A 20,270-nucleotide genomic window follows, 5' to 3' on the forward strand; every position below is an offset into this window, starting at 1 on the left:
CCTGGCCAAACTGTACCTCTAACCACCCCACCCTCTCCTGTGGTATCACAGCATCCCCTGAACTCTGGTTGTCATTACAGTCTCCCACAGGTCCCTGCTGACAGCAGGGGTTGCAGGTATGAGCATTAGCAGGTGCTAATGAGGACATATGAACTGGGTGAGTGGTGATTTTTTGAGCTGTTGAACCAATCACTAGACTATGAAAGCCATGAGGTGGATTAGCAAGGTATTTTGCTCAACACTGAAGAGCAAGGGCACTGCCTATGGATGGTAGGGTGGCTGTATAATTTCTCATAAAGTGCTTTATGCTAGAACAAAACATAGATATTCTACCCTTGTTAGAAGTGGGGTTTAAAATACATATGCAATTAAACTTTTAAACATTCTTCTGTATGTTGCTAAATGCATTTAGTAGTACTGAAGGGATAGGCAGTGGCTGTTGTGAATTGGTCTGGCTATTTGGAAGTGGGAAAGGAGTATTGTAGTAGAGTTATTTTTTAACTTCTTCAAAATTTTTGTTCTGAACTTTCAAAACAGAGAATAGAATGAATTCTTTGTGAAAATTGCTGGATGGACAACTCCTTCTCAAGTCCTGGAGGAACCGCAGGGGATTCCTTCTCTTGCTTCAGATTGTAGTATGGTTCCTTGTGTTTGTCTCATGAGTAAGGAGCAGCTCTGTTTGATTGGTATCCTACTTTTCTTTTGAGACTGTATAAGGTAAGAGTGTTTTTTTTTTTTTCCCCCAGGGCTTTTTTTCCCCTTTTTTTTCTGTCATTAGGAGCAGATAGCTGTTAAGTAGGTATGTCCAGGTCAGCTGATACAAAGCAGAGAATGCTGATCAAATATGAATAACTTGTATTAGCAATAGGTATGCAACTTACTTAAGCCACCTGAATAATTATTTTGCATCAAAATATTTTCTAAGTAGGAATTTAAATTAAGTTGCCTAGAGTTTGCTATATAAGGTTATGTGATGAATATGCATTGATTCAGCAGAACTGTTATTTTACAAAATCAGTTACTGTCATGTTTTTAGTTTTGATGCATTTACACTAATGTTTCCCTCTAGCATAGCTTGATTAAGATGGGATTCTTTGCCTTTCATTGCAATAATTAAATATTTATTTTGTGTTTTTTTTTTTTGTATCTCGAGCAGTAATTACTTGTTGCAAAGCACTTTCATATGCTCTGCTCAGATGGAAGATATTATAGAAAAACTCTGTTGTTGTCAAAATTGAATGAAAGCTAGAAAAACATAAGTAATAGTGCAAATATAGAAATGATTTCACCGAATCAGGATTTGTGTTGTTTTTGCTCAATGCAGTGTGTTTGAAAGTCTTACAAACTGGAACCCTACTGTGCTTGAAGCTGCAGTGGCACTGGACAAAAAGGTAGCCACTGCACTGAAGTGTGTTCAGTTTTTCCACAAACGCTTAAGTAATCAGGTTGACGGTTCAATTTGTTTGCTTGCTTTGATGCTTGCTCTGGCTTTTTTCTTTTCTTTTTTTTTTTTTAAATGATAATGAAAATGTATGTTGAATGCACATGTATTAATCACTTAAAACATGCTTAGATGCTGTTATTGGAAGGCCTCATCCACTAAAGTTGCAGAAAACTCTTCCCTTTACATCTCTGCTCTGTTTTGAAGCAAGCTCTCTATTCTTTGGCTGTCTTCCTTTGTGTTCTTAAACAGGTTCAAAGAACACTGTTAATCGGAATGAAGGCAAGTGCCATTGACTACCAACTAGAGGAACTATACTTTTGAATGGACGTAGCCTGACCTCCAAAACCAGAATGATAAAATGTAGGCTTCTCAAATAATGTATAAAGTTGTGGCTGTTTCATTGCAAGTGCTTAGCTTGTGGTATAGTTGCTCTGTGGCATTGGAGGCAAAATTAGAAAACCCAAGTCATTGGTGGTATTCCACAAGTGACTGAGCCTATTGTACCAGTACCATTCAGCCTCACAAAAATACTGTGTTCCCAGCACTCATCTGTTAGTCGTGATCTGAAGGTCATTTAAGGTCTGGAGCTGATAGAGGTTTTTTTGATTCACCTTGGGGTAGAATTGGGTTTTGAATGGTCTAAGACCTTCCTTTGCCCAGAAAGAGGACTGCATTCCTTGTCCAAATACTTGGTGTGAATTATATTTAAGCTCTGTAGCTGGTAATAAACTTAAAACACTTTAATGTGTTTTTCCTAGCAACACTGATTTAGTCAAGGCCTGTGGGATTCAGAAAGGGAAATGTATGAGTGCGTCTACGCATACGTGTGTGGTGTGTGCATACATATAGTAGTGAAGCTTAAATTGTAACTTTGAGTATAGCTGTGATTAATTTGATCAGTGTATAGATGTTAATGTAAATCCCCCAGGATTTTTCCATAATGCATAAATGAGAGAAACACTTGTTTGCAGACATATTTTATGGAATGAATAAGATGAAATCTAAACTATTTAAGACTTATGAACTTTTTCCCCTTTTTCAGAATCTAGATAGCAAAGGTGTCTAAGATGTACGCTTGAACTTACCTCATTATAGTTGTAAATGTTGCCAAAGTAACTGAGTAAATTTCTTTAAGTATATATTTAGCACTAATTATTCTGTGTTGTAGATCAGTGATTTCAGAAAATGAATTCTACTGAACCAATCTCTATTGGCAGAAGGTATACATTTCATTGGTGAAGCTGTATTTCCTTTATGACCTGAAAATTACCCAGGTCTAGATACTTTTTCAATACTTTTTCCAATCTCCTAATAATATTTTGTACTCGCTTCTACTTGATTGTTCCCCCCCCCCAAATATAGTAAAGCTTTTATCTACCCTGTTAGCCACCAGGATATGTCTAGATAGTTGTAAAGGCCTCTGCTAGCCCCTCAGTCTTTTGTAATTAAAATGGTTGGGATTTAGTATCTTGTAAGTAGCTGTAGTGGCCCTAAGCATGCAAAGAAGGCACAGAAAATGAAGCATCAGGGTGGGAGCTTGGAGTGGGGAGGATGAATCTAATGAATCTAATCTAAAATCTAATGAATTAGAGAAAATGAATGAGGAAAATTAATATTGGTCTTGTTGGTTGTATTACAGTTGTAGTATAGTTGGTTCCAGTTGGTTGAATATCTGATACAGTCAGTATCACATCTGTGCATGGAGTCATAGAGGCAAAACTGTGTGTGCTCTGCCCTGAGGAACTTGCATTACAAAGATGACAATAGGGGAAGGAAAAGAAGTTAATGCTACTTACTGCTATTGCTTTATGGTCTGCTCCTCTCTTAATTACATATGTGCCTGTGAGAGCAGCTTTGATAAATACTGAGCTGAAAATCAACAGAGGAGGCTTGAGGGTGCCTACAGACTAGGAAAAAGAAAGTGATGGCTTTGATTTACTCTTGCTTGAAAAAACAGCAATAACTTTTATAATGGGTTGTGTGATGCAAAAGGACCAAACTAAGGCAGAAGGGGCAGTTGAACAGCTGGTGTAAGCCAGCATGGCTCATTGGCTTCAATGAAATTGAGTTGCTTGCTACCAGCTAAGGCCCCAAATGCCACTCAGGTATTAGGACAATGTATTTTGATTTGCCCTTTGATCATTTAAGTTGAATTGCATGAGTCATTACTCAGAGTGCAGAAGAAAGTTGTGGTTTTGAAAATCACGTGCTTCCCCATTAAAGTTCACTGAAATGTTTGCCCTAAGAGCCCTGAAATTAAGAAACAATAAGAAGTACCAAATATCGTCCCTAAATAAATTTATAAGGGGTCAGAGGGAACTGACACACAAGACTGAAGCAAATTCATGATGTTAGAGTCAGTCTCATTCACTTTGTCTTGACCCAAGCTGTGTTTCCACCTGTTGCTTTTTATGCCTGTAAATTCCTCCAAAACTTCCTAAATATAAACCAAATTCATTATGGTCTGCAAGCAGCATTTCAGTTTTGTAGGCTTGGGGATACTTGCTCTAGTTAGTAATTTTGTGCTTTAGGTGCATTCATACAGATGGTGAGATAGAGCAAAAAGATTTATGTTTAGATTTATTGGGGGAGTCTATTTTTCCTCTTCTGGCTGACATCAATAGGGCTGTGTGTTCCATTCACTCCATCCCAAAGTGTGCCCTGAGAAAGTATGGAGAGGGCCCCAATTGCAGTCCTTCCTTCTAACAGGTCACAACCATATTGTTCCTGAACAATAAAGGTTTTATAAACAAAGTCTGACTAGAAAGATGGTGAGTTGTTATGCTACAAAGAGCTTTGCTGAAAGCAAAATAAGGCGAAAGAGAAACAGGGTAAGGTCTAGAAAATGCTTATAAAGTGAAATCCCAGATCTTGAGTGAGACATTGATCCGTTGCTGTCAGAGGAACTGTGCCACCTTACAGCTGTGCTGAACTTGGTCTATTAATGTTTGTACTGTGCAGTGTATACACTTTAAAGTGAAAATAAGCTTGTAAGTACAGAAGTATTTAAAAAAAAAACAACAAAAAAACAACTGATTACTACTGACTTTAAAGGGATTGCTGAAATGTTTCAGGATAGACACATGCTTAGGCTTCTTGTTGAGGGTGTGAAAGAGGCTGTGAGTGATGCCCTTCTATTTTCATTGCCTATCATAGTCATCTCACATTACCTGAAGTTACTATTTCCAATGACCATCTGTTGCTTTTCATCACAAACTTAGCACCACCCCTGGAAACTTGCCCCCTGGGGAGGCCTGCTACAGTTACTCATAGTAATAACCTATATGGAATTATTTTTGCAGTACTGGACCTTGTTTCTTTGGAGTATGACTGTCTTTTTACTATACAACACACAGCATCTGGTATAACAGGTGCCCTGTGTCTTTAAAGCAATCAATCCGACTGCTGGTTGGAGGGGGAGGGAGACACAAGTGGATGATATTTTGGGAAACTTTGGGGTGGTCCTGTATGGAGTCAGGAGTTGGACTCTATGATCTTTATGGGTCCCTTCCAACTCAGGATATTCTATGACTCTAATTCTAAATGCAGAGCATGAAAGGAAGCCTCTTGAATTCTGACTGTTTGACATGTTGAAGTTATTCAGAAGTGTATATGTAATTAAAATTAAAAATAATGCCAGTAAGGTAATCTGGTTAATTTGTCCTTTGTGCACAAATATTTACATGGTCTCTTTATCTAGGTATTACTCAGTAGGGGGAAAATTATCAGTATTTTAATCCATCCCACCAAAACCAAGAAGCTTTCCCTCTTCAGAGGTGTTCTGCAAATGTATGTTGTTTTCCTCCCTGTTGGAAATGTAGGTCTCTGTAAAAGCAGACTCATATTACTTTGTTATATGAGCTGCTAAAGTTTTTCAAGTTGGTTGCTGGTGCCCAGAGGACGAGTAATCAGTTATTAAGCTAATCAGTCTTATGCTGTAGCGCATCAGTTTGATGAGGTTAGTGTTAAAAATCTGGCATAAGTATTTGCGACCTTCCTGTGTTAGCAGAATGTAATGCTTTCCATGAGAAGATCAACTTAACAAGCAGATTTAATCTGACGTTGCGGGGGGGGGGGGAAGGTCAGGAAGGGGGGCAGAAGGGATTGAAATTTGGTGTGCTAGACCTCCACCTCCACAGCTATGGCAAGCTAGTTTTAGCAAACTAAAGTTTCAGTAAAGGACGTGGTCAAAATGCTAGGCAGTAAGGCTGTAATTGTTTATGACATTAATATTTACTGGCTCTCATTTGTTAATAAACGGATAACAAAAGATTATAAGTATCCACTAGCTATTTTGTTTTGCTTTTGAACTAAGTTTTAGAAGGGTCTTGAAAAAGACTTGTTAGTATGTGATATCTGTTTACTAAATGTGCTAAGCATGTTTTTAGACAAAAAACAGGAAACCTGGATAGGTCTGACAAATAATCATCATATTGTGCAGAAAAATGCTACAGTTCAAGTTTCTGGTTGGGTGAAGCTGAACTCCAGAGCCACTTGGGATTACATTAGTTCCTAGTGAGAACGTGTATAGTGTTTTTTCTCAAGAAAGTAGATGCCAGTTTCTGCATCAGGCTTGCTTGGGGTGGGAAGTGGGGGCCATCCAGATTTATCAAGTTGAATTTTGCATTCTGCAGCCTTAATCAGTCTGAAGCTAATTAACAGCCTCTACACAATAAGGCCACAAGTCATTAATCACAGGAGATGAGAGCAGTCAGCCCCCCCCTCCCCCCCCCCCCAATCCTCGACATTTCAAGAAGTTTTCTCTTGCCTTTTTTTTTTTTGTGATAGGGCTTCAAAAGTCGCAAGATTGCTTTTCATGGTCAATAGTGTGTGAAGTATAAGCCATGTCTTGATGTGACAGACAAGGGACCACTGTTCAAGGACCCATTGGACTTGCTTTTTTGAATGCTGTCTTCTAACAGAATGGAGTCAACTGATGACTTTATTTGCTTTGAGTTGAAGCATAGTTCGGATCAGAGTAAAAAAAAAAAGTTTTAACAAGTATGATTTTTGTTAAAGAGAAGTTTGAATTTTTTACAAAGCTGCTTAGTTCTCTTTAAAAGTTGCAATCCTTTCTTATGCACAGCTAATGAGGAATGAAAGTCCTTTCACATGCCTAATACAGTTTAGTACAGTGTGTCTTGAAACTTAATGCTAACAGCCACAGGCTAAGCACTCGAAAACCTTTGGAAGGGGAAAAAAATAAAATTTCTTGAGGCTATTGGTCAAACTTCTTCAAAACAATTTGAAGTAGTACATTTAAATATCAAGTTTGTTCTCTTAAATTGAACTGAGAATTAGATCATACATCATATTCTATTCTATTTTGCCTATCCTCAGATATCTATATTATTCCCACAATAGAGGGATAAGTATCTAAAATAGCTAGATGTTCCTTGAAATGCTTCTTATGAAGAAAATACTATTTCCTGGGTCTTTCTTACTCTTTTCCTTTTCTGGGGAGTGTGGCTGAAATCTGTGTGTTTGTGCATTTCTGGGAGGTGTAGGTCTGTTGTTCATAGTACGTCCCTTCACCTGTTGGTAGTATCAACTGTTTCAGGCTGAGAAAGTCCTCATGGTCCTACAGCCATTTAGAGCTTCTGGCTGGGACTGTCAGGGAGATAAGGTGATCTTACAAGCAAGATGTTCATAGAGATTCCTTTAACTGACGAATTTCCAGTGTAAGCAAAACTGTTTCTTTGTAGGACAGGTTTTAGATGTCTTGAAGTGTGTCCCTCAAGGCCTCCTGGTTATCATATTAGGCTGCATTGGCTTTGTTATTTTACTTCAGGAATTACAGTAACACAGAGAAGCTAATGGCCTTTCTCTATTCGATTGTCCAGGAGTTCCTTGTTCCAGCAGGCACTATACTAAACTTTACATCCATCCCTGTGCCTGGAGTCATCCACTGCATGAGGAGGATTGCTTTCAGCAGGTGTTAGCTGGGGTAGCAAAGCTGTGTGGTGACAGAGCACTGCACAGCACTACCAGCAACTGAGGCATATGGTGATCTACTGCTCCTCTATAAGCAGTTCCAGTTGTGCTTTGCTTATTTCTCTTGTTTGGAGAGACAATTAATGTTGAAAGTCTCTTTGCTTCTGGGGCGGTGTTGGCCTTTTTTTTTTTTTTTCCTTCCTGTAATCAGTCTTTGAGATAAAGACAGTGAAAGTGAGAAAAGAAAACTTATAATTAGGAGGTTAAAACAAATGAAGTCAGTGTTCTGCCTCCAGAAGCTCGGCAGGCAACCATCTATACTTGTAACATGGATGTATGTTGTATTTATTTGTCTGGATCACCAATGGAAGTTGTCCTTGGACTATTGTTCTAATTCAGTAAGGATTCTGTCTCCAAGCTGCTTAATGTCTTCTGTTTATTCTAGCATTCAGGAGAGTGGGGGTCATCAGATAATCACTTTGAGTTGCTGCAGGGAGGTTATCCTCATCATAAGAGTATGGTATACGTTTGTTTTGGTGTGTTGTTTGCTCCTGAGAAAAGGGCTAAGAAGCCCTGCTACATGCCCCCTTTCACTGCTTTTTTGTGTGTCCCCACCTCATACATACTTGCATGCTCACTCCTTGCTTTGCAGTTCTCAACTTTTGGAATGTGTACCCAGCAACAGTCCTGCTCCAGCTTTCTATGCTGGCCTGAGTGGGCCTGGCAATTAGGTAAAATGTGTTCATGCATCCCTAACAAAAAAGGCCCCATACAGAAACTTCAGCAATGCACTCTAGGAGCACTGAAAGAGCCATTGCATTCCTCCTGTCATATCAGTGCAGTAGTACACATTTCGAAAAGTTCCCCTAACATATCTTTAAGCCATAGGCTGTGGCACTGGTTATAGCCTATTGTATTAACTCATACATTTCAGAGAGAAGGCATTTTCTTTCTTTTCCTCTCTTTGTACTACTGGGGAAGATATGACATGCATCCACATACAAAAAATTGTAATTAAATGACATTAAGGGTTTTGCTAAGCCCACACAAGCAGAGTTAAGACTGATATTCTGTCATTACCTCAGCTCATTACATCTTGTTTGTTTGTTACTTGTACAGTCCCTAAGATCACCCTTCTGCCTGGAGAATCCTGCACTACCTGGAAACAAAGAGAAGTGTTATGCTGTAGCTTTATCTCTGAAATCTCCCTGCTTTGCCAACTTTGTTCAGTGTTACCATAAAACAGTTTTTGGTGACTTATATGTATTAATGGAATTAATTAAACTATCTGCCCAGCTGAATGGGAGAAAATGTGTCTTCTGAACTTGTTTCTTGAATAGGAGTAAATGCCTCATTAATCTTAAGCATCAACCCAAGAACACTGTGTTTGTTAGATAGAATAATAAATGACTTTACAGGAAATACACAATAGCAGATGCTGGAATGCATCCATTCATTAGTCACTGTGCATAAATATCCCCTTATTTCCATGAAGAGACATTTAATGGAGGGCCAGTCTGACAAACATGCACAAGCTTTCACTCACTCACTGAGAAAACGGAAGGGAGAAAATGTCATACAAAATTTGCCTGCTGAACACAAAGCATCACATACCTTATCATGTGTGCTTTTCCTGCTCCTTGACTTTCTTTCATCAGATTGAAATGTAGCAAAGGGAAAACTTTTGGACAGGTTTCAGAAGCCTATAAAGCATTATAGTTATTTCTGCCTCTTGGTTACAAAGTCTGTTTCATTAGTACGTCATCTTGGAGACAGTCACCAACTTCACCCGTATTAATACAAACTCAAAGCCGGGTTTGGTGTCTGGTAAAGTTAAGGAAAGCTATTTGCTTATAGAAAAATAGCGTTCGGTTGTGTTGTGTGGTTTTTTTAAATCAGCACCTCCCAAGACAGTAAGAAACAAGCTTGTTTCAGTGAATAGTAGTTTATATATAAGCATGTTCCCTACCCTCCTGTTTCTGCTTTCTGTCAACTTCTGTAAACTTGTATTTATTCTCTAGCCTTGTAACATAACTGAGCCAATGAAGTGCCTCTGGCAAACAGGTACAGTCTACAATTGTTTAAAAAAAAAAAAGTCAAGCCCATATAGTAGTTGTGCAGAGGGAAAAGCAAAACAATCAGTCAGAACTCCCTGTTTTTTTTTTTTTTGGACTGTTGATTCAATGTACGAGAATGTTAGATATGTTACAGGGATGCCTAAATAACTTGCTTCGTATGCTCCCTTGTTTCTCAATCCATCCCTTAATGAAACTTGACAAAAGGGTTACATTTTAGCATACTAGTTCTTAGAAAATGTTAACAGAGTGTTTGTATGTCCTTTTGTGTTTGAGATCTGTCTGGTTTCTATGGCTAAATTGACCAGAAAGACAAGGCAACCTTGATTTATGAAACAAATTCTTAAGCTGGCGATTACACTGTGTACCGAAGGTACTGCTGTGCTGTAACAGTACCCATCCCACTTGGGAATACAGAAGTCTTCCATGTAAGCATGTGGGTGCCTTAAACACACGCGTTCTTCACTGGTGTTGCAGGGTTTCATGCAGTGCTAACCAGGGTGCAAGGCTTTTAGCCTGCACGGGCTCAGCCACATAGTGTATGGGAAGAAGTTTCATTTCCTATACTTGGACTTTCTGAGTAAGTATGGATTTGATAACTTGCTAAGTTTGATAAGCCTTGCTAAGGCCACAGTGGTCACAGGGATGGGAGATGTGCAGGGACTTGATGTGTGATTTGGTGCATCTTCCCATCTGAATAGAGAGCTTGTCAACTTTCTTATGGTATTGTCAAATCAAGCATATTAGGGCAAAAAAATCATGCTGGGTACTATGGTAACTTGGGAGACAGCACTTTTCTACCAACCTAAAGTTGTGGTCACTGCGCAGAAGTCCTATTTGGATGAACAAGAATCAGTTTGCCTACAGAATTAGAGCTGTACATCAGCAGTGAGTTACTAACAAAGTCAAGGGAGGAAATGTCTTGCTCAAAAGGTGATACACAATGAATGATGATAGCAGCCTAAGCTTTCAAAGGTGACCGGTGCTATTTTGATGCTCAGCTGAAAATACTGAAGAGTTTAGTGTTCCTATGTGTCTGTTCTCTGAGAACTAGGCCCACTTCCATTGGTACAGAACTACTGCTAAGCTTCTTGTATGTTATGAAGATGCGCATTTTATTTTCTGTCCATTTATTTCATCATTAAGATCTCAGGGGAACCTCACTGGTAAACTAAAGAATGTTTACTTTTATGATTGTCAGATTCCCTTTTACTGTAGTTTATGTTTTTCCTGCATTATGTTTCTGGTGTGGTTCTATGTGGGTATGTGTAGTGGTACTGGAATTTCAGTGTTCTGTGTGAAACTAACTAGACAGTTGACATCCTTCAAAATCTGTCTCATTGGTGTGTAAAAATTGCATTTCTATCCCAGCTGTGGCTACATTTGTGACTATCTGAAACCCTTTCACTATCTGCAACTCTAAACTGAACTGCACCAAATGTAACTATCTCAGCATTGCTGAGGCAGCTGTGCAGTTAGTAAAATCTAGCATTACCCATTTTCTCCCATGGGGTGGGTCATGCTGCATGATGGCAGTGGAACATTTCCACTGTTGGTCCCAACAGGTCTACTGTAGCTGGAGCCAGAAAACTGCTTCTGGAAGAGAAGGGCAGAATCATTCTTTATAACTGGAATGCCGGGTGGGAATCCTTTGGCCTCCATCTGGAACAGCTTTGACCAAACAAAGGCCACAGATCTGCCTGCACTCCAGTTGGTGGGAATACTGCCACAGAATTCCTTGGGAGCAACATTAGGCTTCGATTATGGTCACAGCAAGAGAGTAGTACATGTACAGCTGCCAAAAAATATTAACAAATAATTCTAGAAATGTTTCTCTCCTCTTTCCTTTCTTTTTATTTTACTTTAAGGCAACTAGCAGAAAAGGATTTTGCCTGTCAGGAATGAGAATTATAAAACTTAAAATCAAAATATCAGGCCCCAACTCCCTCTGCTTACGGAGAGACAGGTTAGGAAAGGCATGGCTTCCGAAGTACTTTGAGCCACTGTCCCCTCTTCCAGATGTAGGGTTGTGCAAGGAGCCTTGACAGCCACCAGTGTTGCCCCCAGCACTCCCTGGGAAGTATGGCATTGCTGAGTGTTGCATGGCTTGGTCTTTCGCTCTCCTAGCACAAGGGTCTATGCTGGGTCTGCTCAAGTTTGCTTCTTGTATGGCCAGATATACTGCTGGAGTGAGCTCAGCAACATAATAGTGTAAGATGTAAAGGGCAGGGACCAGAGAGAGCAGTGGCACCTCTCAGATAGCCCCTTCTCACCAGGGGCATCTCGTCATGCACTTGATGCATCTGCTCCCTGTTCTGTGCATTAGCTCTGCTTGTGCCTTGTTTTATGAGTGTTTCACAGCATGAGTGCTCAGAACAGCTTTCTTAAGCTATAATCTTGATGCTTTAGCTTTGCAAATCAGGATACCCTTAAGAATGGGGAGAAGAGTATAAAGCAGAATTTGTGGATGCTGGATTCTTCCCTGCCTGAAACAATTAAATGTTTGGGCGGAGCCTAGACCTTTCTGGATGCTAATTGGAATAGAAATTAATATATAGTACACCAGGAAGAACTTACTGCAGAAAATCTTTCCTGAAAACACAGTGTGGACAGATTTAATTCCACAAGATTAATTTAAAAGGGAAAATAGCATCAATTATGTTATATAACTTCCTACGGTTGTGTGTTGGTAACAAATGTAAAGTGTTATGCTCCTGAGGTCAGCAGAGTTTTTACTATTAACTTAAATGCAAGTACAATAGGATTTTTAAAATGCTTTGTCTATAGACATAATTATTCCTTTCCTGTGAGGCTTTTTAAGAAAGGACTATAACATAGATTTCTCTTCTTTCATAAAAATTAATTCAAGACGGTTAGAGATGCCTCTTCCTTTGTAATTTTTCTAGCTGTATAATCCAGGCTTTAATGCTGACCACAGTGTGAGAGCTCAAGTTCAGAGTGCTTTGTATTTTGTCCCATGATGTTTCTTTCCTGAACTACAAAGAGGCCTTCCCCAAGGTGAAAAACTAGAAGTGTGGTCCTGCTAGTCTAAAGGTGGGTCAGAATAGTCAGTAAGGTACAAGGAGAAGAAAGCCAAAGGCCCAAATTAATGCTGTCTTTTTCTTATTTTGACTGAAAATGTTTTATGTAGTTAGTGGGGAAAACATAAGCGTATAAACAGCTGTTGACACCAAAGAATTCTTTGCAACTACATTAAATTGCTTTCATTTCTAATTCTATAAAAGAGCGTTCAGTTGACTATAGAAATTAGTGAGTAATTCTTGGTTGCTCAGTATCTTTACTTCCCCTCAGCCTAGAGAAAGCGAGTGTAAAACCAAATCAACTTGACTTGCTAGAGTTTAAATCCAGTTTCTTTTCTTTGCAGTTGCAAAAAGTGGCATAAGCTTTGGAGCAAGTCAGAATGTAGCTACAGCTCTCTTAAAACCAAGGTTACTCAGGCCAGCTGCTAGAAGCCAGCAGGAGATTGCTCTGGATATAGAAATTAGTGAATTGTTTTCTAAGTTTTGGAAGCATACTTTTTCCCACCTTGTGGACTTCAAAGGGTATGTTCACTCATTTACTCCTCATTCTCTGTGCTTACAGAGGTTATTTCTTAACTGATCTATCACTTGTCTTTGCAAAAAATAGGGTGCTATGAAACATGATGCCACAAAAATATGCTTGCAGACGGGTAATGAAGGGAGAAAACCTACAACCAAACTACTTGGTCTAGTGTAGTCTGCCAGCATGCCGTAGGATATAAGGACTGCCTATAGTGTCTGAGGACATCGAAGTGTAATGTAGATATTTAATGCTATTCAGCTGCGTATCAAGTAGATGAGACAGATTAGGGTATGTGTGTATCTAGATGCACTTGCAGAGGACCCCTTCCCACTCATGATTCTTCAGTGACTCATTATGTGGCTCAAAAAACTGTATGACACCATGGTTTTCATCTTGCATGTATGCAAAGATGCATTCAGTCTTGCATATCTGTTTTGCCTTGGCAATTGGCATGGTATTTTGGCTGTTGTATGCCCTCCTAAAGAAATGCACACAGAATTGCTGCAGCTGTGCACGATGTGCTGTCAGTTGCAGGCACTACCTATATGTCTGCATGCAGAGTGCTGAGACTGATCTCACTTGATGCTACGCTTTGTACCTTGAGCCAACCTCTGCTCTTAACTGCACAGTGATTAGTCCAGCTCTGCTGGTCAGGATCTTGCCTTGTCTGCCCGCTCTCCAGAACTGAATCCTGACAGTTTGGGACTTGGACAGACCCAATACACATCCCTAACACGGAGTCATGAAAGCTGGTGTGGTTTGGTTCCACATCCTCTTACCCTGCTAGTAGCTAGCACAGATGCACAAATGAAGCCTGTCACTAAGCATCACTTTGACTTGAATTCAGCAAAGCGCTCATTCAGGCTTAATCTTAAGCACATGGATAATCCACTGCTATTGAGCGACTTAAATACACCATCTTTAGGGGAACTAAGTATGTGCTTGGATGCTGAAATAAAATCTTTTTTCTCCAAATTCATGCCTAGCTATAAGTACAAACAAATGCTAACGTACATGGCTAATGATGCTCTAGCCAGAATTGCTCATCATTGCAGCTGTACATCAGTGTAATTTTAATTAGAGTTTAATTATCTTTTCATTTATTTTCTTCAGCTAGTAAATTTATACCTTGCTCTAAGTTTTCCTGCGAGTATAAATTAAAGCAACATTAATAACATTATATTTGTCCTAATTTTTGTATCTGCACTTATTTATCTGTTTTTTATTAGTCATAATTAAGTATGTTTGGAGGCAACTAATCTATGTATAGTAGAAAATAATGCTAGGCAGTATCATTATAATAATAAGACTTTCTGGTTTACCAAATGGGAATAAAAATATCATAAATTTGTGATTAGGATTCTTAAAATATTGAAAATATTAATTTGAGGAAAAGCTGTCCAAATAACAATTAAAATAGGAAAAAAAAAAGACTTTGACATTGGAAGTCGTTCAAAAATGATCTTGATTTTTTTTTTTTTTTGTTCAAAAGGTGCCCATTATGGAAATTAATGCCAACTTAATTTACAATTATTTAATACTTCATTATGGAAATTCATCTCTTCTGGAAATATTTGTGGAGAAAAAGTTTGATTCAAGCATTTTTACCAACTTAGGGAAGTTCAAATTCTGCAGTTTTCTAATGGAATGAGTTATTTCTTAGATGTATTGCCACACACTAAATTTAAGAATTTGTATTTCTGCTGACACATCTCCTTCAGTCCAAGTGCCTTAAAATCATTCATCAACATATGAGGAAAGTGGAAAACTATTATGAGCCTCATTGTATACAGCAGAAAACTCAGGCGTTGGAAAAACAAGGTACAATGGGTTCAGATAAAGTGACCAATAATTTGAATGATCATATTTTTGTATGCTTTACTTAAAATGTCTTAAGAAGTAGCTTATCTGTACTGGAAATGTATAAACTGTTTCTTTTGTCTTTCTGCAGTCTGTGGATCATTTCAAAGCATTGCTTAGCCAGCATGCAGATTAGGGATGGGCGGCTCTATTGTGTTACTTCTGTTTTGTAGTTCAGAGTTACTTCTCTCTGCATGCCTGAGTCAGCTGGCCTCACTTCTCTGAGGCATCAAAAAGTTCACAAGACATGTTCTTCTTTTGTTCTTTCCTTTAAATTTTATAGATTTTGGATGTCTGCTAGTGTAGGAGGGCTGAGTGTCTTAGATATACATCATTCAGAGAACAATAAGTATAAAGTCCTGCCCCCCTCCCCCCCCCCCACCTTTAGTTTCCATATTATGAAAAATAGTCACTGACTGTACCCTCCCCATTTAACTCTAGCCTCTCTCAGGTAGCAAGACTTGCTGAGGAGCTAGCAACCTTCCTTCCCATATGGCAGAGTGCCTCGGACAGGGACATGGTATGTGGTCATAGACTGCCTCTGCAGAAGGCATGGGATTCTTGTGGATTCTTGGTTTGGAGGTGCCGAAGGGTGGGCAAGGTGAGGGACTGGAGGGGCCAAGTGGTGCTGGGGACCAAGGCTAATTGTTACGCTTGCATTTCTGCAAGCTGTTCTAAGACTGGAGGATGTCACAGAGTAATGTGTCTAGGAATAGTGAAAATCCTTTTTTGAAGGATAAGACCAACCCAGTAACATACGTAGTTGATGTTTACCGGAATTGTGTTGTCTGTTCTGCATGGCCAGCAAGTGATTGTAGGATGGTGTTAAAGCTCTGGCTCGTAACTCTAGAACTCTAACAGAGTGCCTCTTTGACTAAATTTGACTGTATTTCTCCAGGCAGTCACGAAGTTGGCCATGAAATAAATGTATTGCAATGATAACCCTAGATTAACCCTAGCCTGTGCCTCCTATAAGTGTCAGGGAGTGCTTTCTATTCTCCAATTTAGTGGAGCCGTTAAACTTTGTGTCTCTTCAGAATCTCGTAACACAGAGAGCAGAAACGGGGCAAACCAGGTTTACAGAACTTTTGCAAATGTTTTAAACATCTTCCTTTCTAAGCCACACAAGTCTTGCCTGAGGCACCATTCCTAAAATAAAATTAGGCTTCTGAAAGATTTATTGACTGCTTTTGGAATGCAGTGTAGCCGTCTTTTTGCTCATTCACATAATGAGACAGTTGTGAAACCCTGACTCAGGGGCGAACTAAGCCCTCTTCAAAAAGGGGACAGATGGGAACGTGTGGTCACACACATGCTCCTTCATCCTAGAACTGAGGCTCTGTATGCTGCACAGGCTGTGCTGGAGAAGGGCTACACGCAGCAGCCCGAGCTCCCTGCTACATGCACTGTGAGGACAGCTGAAGCCCACAGGTGCTCTTGAAACAACTGGTGCTATGTATGGAATAAGGAGCTGCAACGGCATGCAAAAGCAGGTCTGTGTGGTCGCTAGTGACTACCCTGTCCCCTAACACAGCTTGTGCTTGCCTGTAGTGACATTCTGATCTTTCTCATTTGATTGCCTCTGTGTTGGCTCTGGCTCATAGTAGGGGGTTATTAGAGAACCATGTTCCCCTGCTGTGTTAAACAGTCTCGTCTTAAGTGACGTGTACCAAGTGCATTACATCCAGTGTTGTGTACTTCACACAGAAAAAGACTGCAGCAGCATTTGAAGCTGTTTCAGTTGATTGGAGCCAAAAGACCAGAACTTCCTGCTGCTACTGCCACTCCCATCCCCAAGCTGTTTCAATGGCTTGTTTGGCTGAAATCAGCCCCCCTCTGGGTTGTTTACTCATCAAAACTGCTTTTGTGATATAGAGGACATCTAATGCATTTCAAAAAGTGAAATAATCTTCAAACCAGACCCAGCAAAGGGTGTGTATTTGTGCACACAGTTTCTGTACCTACGATACTTTTCCAATGAAATCTTTCAATACACATTCTGTAACACGTGTGTTTTTTTTCTCCCAGCACTGCCTAATTGATTAGATTCAGGTGGCTTGAAGGAAGTAAAACTGTTTCTACTCTGCACCTAATTCTTTCCCTTTTGTCTTCCTGTGCAAATACAAATAACTAATGCAGGCGAACAGTAAATTGCACTGAGCAGTGGAAGTGCTAAATGGTAGCAACACTTAAAACATTGCTGAAATTCAAAAGAGCAGCTGTTAGACATTTAAACCTATCATTCTCTTCTGAACATACATCAAATTTACTTCATAGCACTGTCATAAAAATGTATGAGAATGTAAATGCTTGAGTGACCCATTAATCTTTTGAGTAGTAAACATAAAATCTTCTTAACCCCAGTGATGATATAACCATACTTTATTTTGAATGAAGGCTTTATCATAGAAGTGAAGATGTTGTCTGTCTTTCCATGGTGTATAAATAAAAACAAATTAATATTAGTCTGATGTCTATGAAAAGTGTACTGTTATATTGATTGCAATATGAAGATATATGCAGTGAACAAAATTACACTCAATTTCTGATGAGCACAGAAAATCTAACAATAAATACACAAAGAGCATCAGCTCATTACTCATTGACAGCAATCACCAATCTGCTGTTATCATTATTATTTACTAACTAATGCAATAATGAGTGTTTGTTCTTACAGAATTGTCCATAAAACCTTCAGTTTTATGTCTCAAATGATAAACCTGTCTTTTTAAGTTGTGTTTTTGTGGTGAAAAACACCCCTCAAATATTGGAACTGTTGATTGTTCAACTCCATACATAGACCACAGTCAGTTTGTTTCTAAGCAGGCAAAACTTGCATTTATATCAAAGTTAATTTTGCTTTTTTAAGGACTTAGAAAAATGTATCTTTTGGCTCTGATTTTATTAGAGTAACTTTTGGAACATTGCTATTCTTTCATTTGCTCCTGGCACTGCACCCTTTTTCATATAACTTCCAATGCCTCTTGAAGCCCCATTTGAAAGACATCGTGACATCTTGACTAGCCCTTAAAGGTGAAAGACATTGCTCATGAACAACAAACTACTTTCTTCTCACAGAGCTAGATCTAGCCTTGATATAAGTAGGAGAAATTCCATTAAACTTCTGAAGTTGTCCAGTTCAAAGCATTGTGCCCACAGGGTAAAGAACTGGGAGAGTTGGAAAACTTCTGTTAAATAATCATTTTCATCCTCCCATCTAGCAGTACACTGAGATTTCTTACACAGTAGGACTTCGCGTGTGGGGAATTTAATTTATTCATAAAACACGTGAAAAATGTTCAAGGAAGCTTGGGAGAATTTAGATCCATCACTTTGGACATGATTTTGATGAGGGGAAAAAAAAGTTAAAAATGATAAACGAAATAGTCTAACAGATTGAGATGGTCTGTATTAATTTAACTGTAGATGCAAACTAGCAACCAGGCTACATATTCTAGGACAGGCAAATGTCCCTAATAAAAATAATAAATAAAATATCTCCTGTTTGCCATCTTGATCTTTCCATTATTCCTTCAAGCTGTCTCTGAAGGACAACATGTTGTATTAACTCTCCTTTTGAAAAAAAGTAGGTCTTGGTGAACAACAAACTGCAAAGTGTAGCGACCTTAATGAACTCCAAAAAAAAAAAATCTGAATCTGAAAAATTTACTTAAACTTGAAAGGTGGGTTGTAGAAATCAAGCCATGGAACAACAGAAGCAATACATCAGAAGGCAGAGTCAGCCCAGGTTTTCATGTGTTTTGAGTGCTCCCTTTGAAAGTGGCATGTGAGTCAAACCAAAATATCACTGATGTGATAAATTTACAGTCTGTCCCATTGTCTTTCTTTATTTTTATTAATAGTACTCTATTACTGTTGCATAGCTTTGGAACCAAGGGCTGGCATGCTAGAATGAAGCGGAGTCTTTATGGAGTGTTGGGGTTGAGGACAGTAGGCTGGAGGAGCAGAGTAAATACCCCTCACCAGCCAGATTGGGGTCCAGGTTAACAGGATGTTTACTTATGCTATAGTATGAAGTGCTACAAAATCATGTCACGGCAAGTTAAATCAGGTATTGTGGGTAAAAGACTAGTTAGGTAAGTGGTGGAAGGGAAAGATAAGGGAGGAAGAGTATAGTTTTTTTTCTGCTAGGTTCCCCAAATCTTCCTGCATCCTAGTTTCCCAGTTGCCCATCGGTCAGAGGAAGAGGAGAAAAAACTTTCCCCGCCACCCATTCTTCCTTTGCTGCAGCACAGAATGTTGTTACTCCCAGCAACAAGGTCAAAATAAAAAATACTCTTCTTCATCTGTGGGCAGAAGAATCAGTTTTGTCAACTGTAGCAAAATATTTTTTTCCACTATTATATTTACTACTTTCATAAAGCCTGAGTTAAGATATTTTTGAGTTTACCCACAGATTCCCAAGTGGCCTTTCTCTTATTCCACTGCTTTGTCACGATGGGGTTGGTCTGGGAAAGAAATAAAGGGAAAAATGGTAACGTTATGCTAAGCGTACATATAAAAGTATATGGAGTGTTGGATAGATAGCATTGCTGTAAGAAACCATGTTTGTTTAAAAAATATTCATTTTTGCTTTCCTTTTCAAAAAATATCCAAGCATATTTGATAGTGTTCATGGTGGATCTATCTACATTCTACATTCCTGGGGAAGTTCCTATATATCCCACTTTTTAAATAAGCTCACGTCACTCATACCATCTGCAAGATACAGCTGAGAAATGTTAGAATGCCTGCCAGTGAGGTTAGTGACAAGCTGAACATATTTGATGAGGTCCTGGGAGGTCTAAGCCACAATTCTGAATAGGACGTTTTCAAGACTAAGATGGCAGTACACAAATGAAATGTCTTACAACAGGATAGGGTCTGGAGGAATCAATTTGATTTCTCGCTCTGACTGTGAGTGCTTTTGCAGTCCTTGAGCACTCACAGAAGAGTATCGCTCTTACTGGAAACACACTCATGAGTTCAACAGAATGTATATTAACCGAAAAAACTGCAGATAACAAAATAGATCTGAGTCAACAAGCCCTTAGTAAGATCGTGTTAATAAATGACACAGCTATCTGAATTTTGATACCAATCTTTCACACACTGTAATTGAGACTGAGGTTTTATATCCGATGCCTTCATGAGCTTCCACCTTGGCATGCCTGAGCTTGCATGATATTTCGTGTAGACCTCTGTGATGTGTATGTATTGAAGGCATGCATATCTTCTGTTGCCCATCAAAACAAGAACCCTGAACTCTAATTAAAAAATGACAACACTTAAAAGTGTGCAACTCCGAAGATAAATGCTTTTAGCAGTCTATTGTGTCATGCTGGAAAGAGTGCCCTCTCAGCAGAATTGCACATAAGCGTAGCGATGTACGC

The 20,270-nt window shown here is 39.1% G+C and overlaps 1 long non-coding RNA gene across 1 annotated transcript in view; it reads right to left on the bottom strand.

Annotated features, from left to right (window-relative positions):
• The window catches only part of LOC308197319, an 81,001-nt gene that overhangs the window by 22,462 nt on the left and 38,269 nt on the right, over positions 1-20,270 (bottom strand). The window contains exon 1 of the long non-coding RNA XR_013952812.1: positions 1-20,270. This exon is cut by the window's left edge and continues 15,879 nt beyond it; it is cut by the window's right edge and continues 38,269 nt beyond it. This is a non-coding gene — a long non-coding RNA (uncharacterized lncRNA).

This window comes from Anser brachyrhynchus (genome assembly GCF_964034855.1).
Source record: "Anser brachyrhynchus genome assembly, chromosome: 6".
Classification (NCBI taxonomy): domain Eukaryota; kingdom Metazoa; phylum Chordata; class Aves; order Anseriformes; family Anatidae; genus Anser; species Anser brachyrhynchus.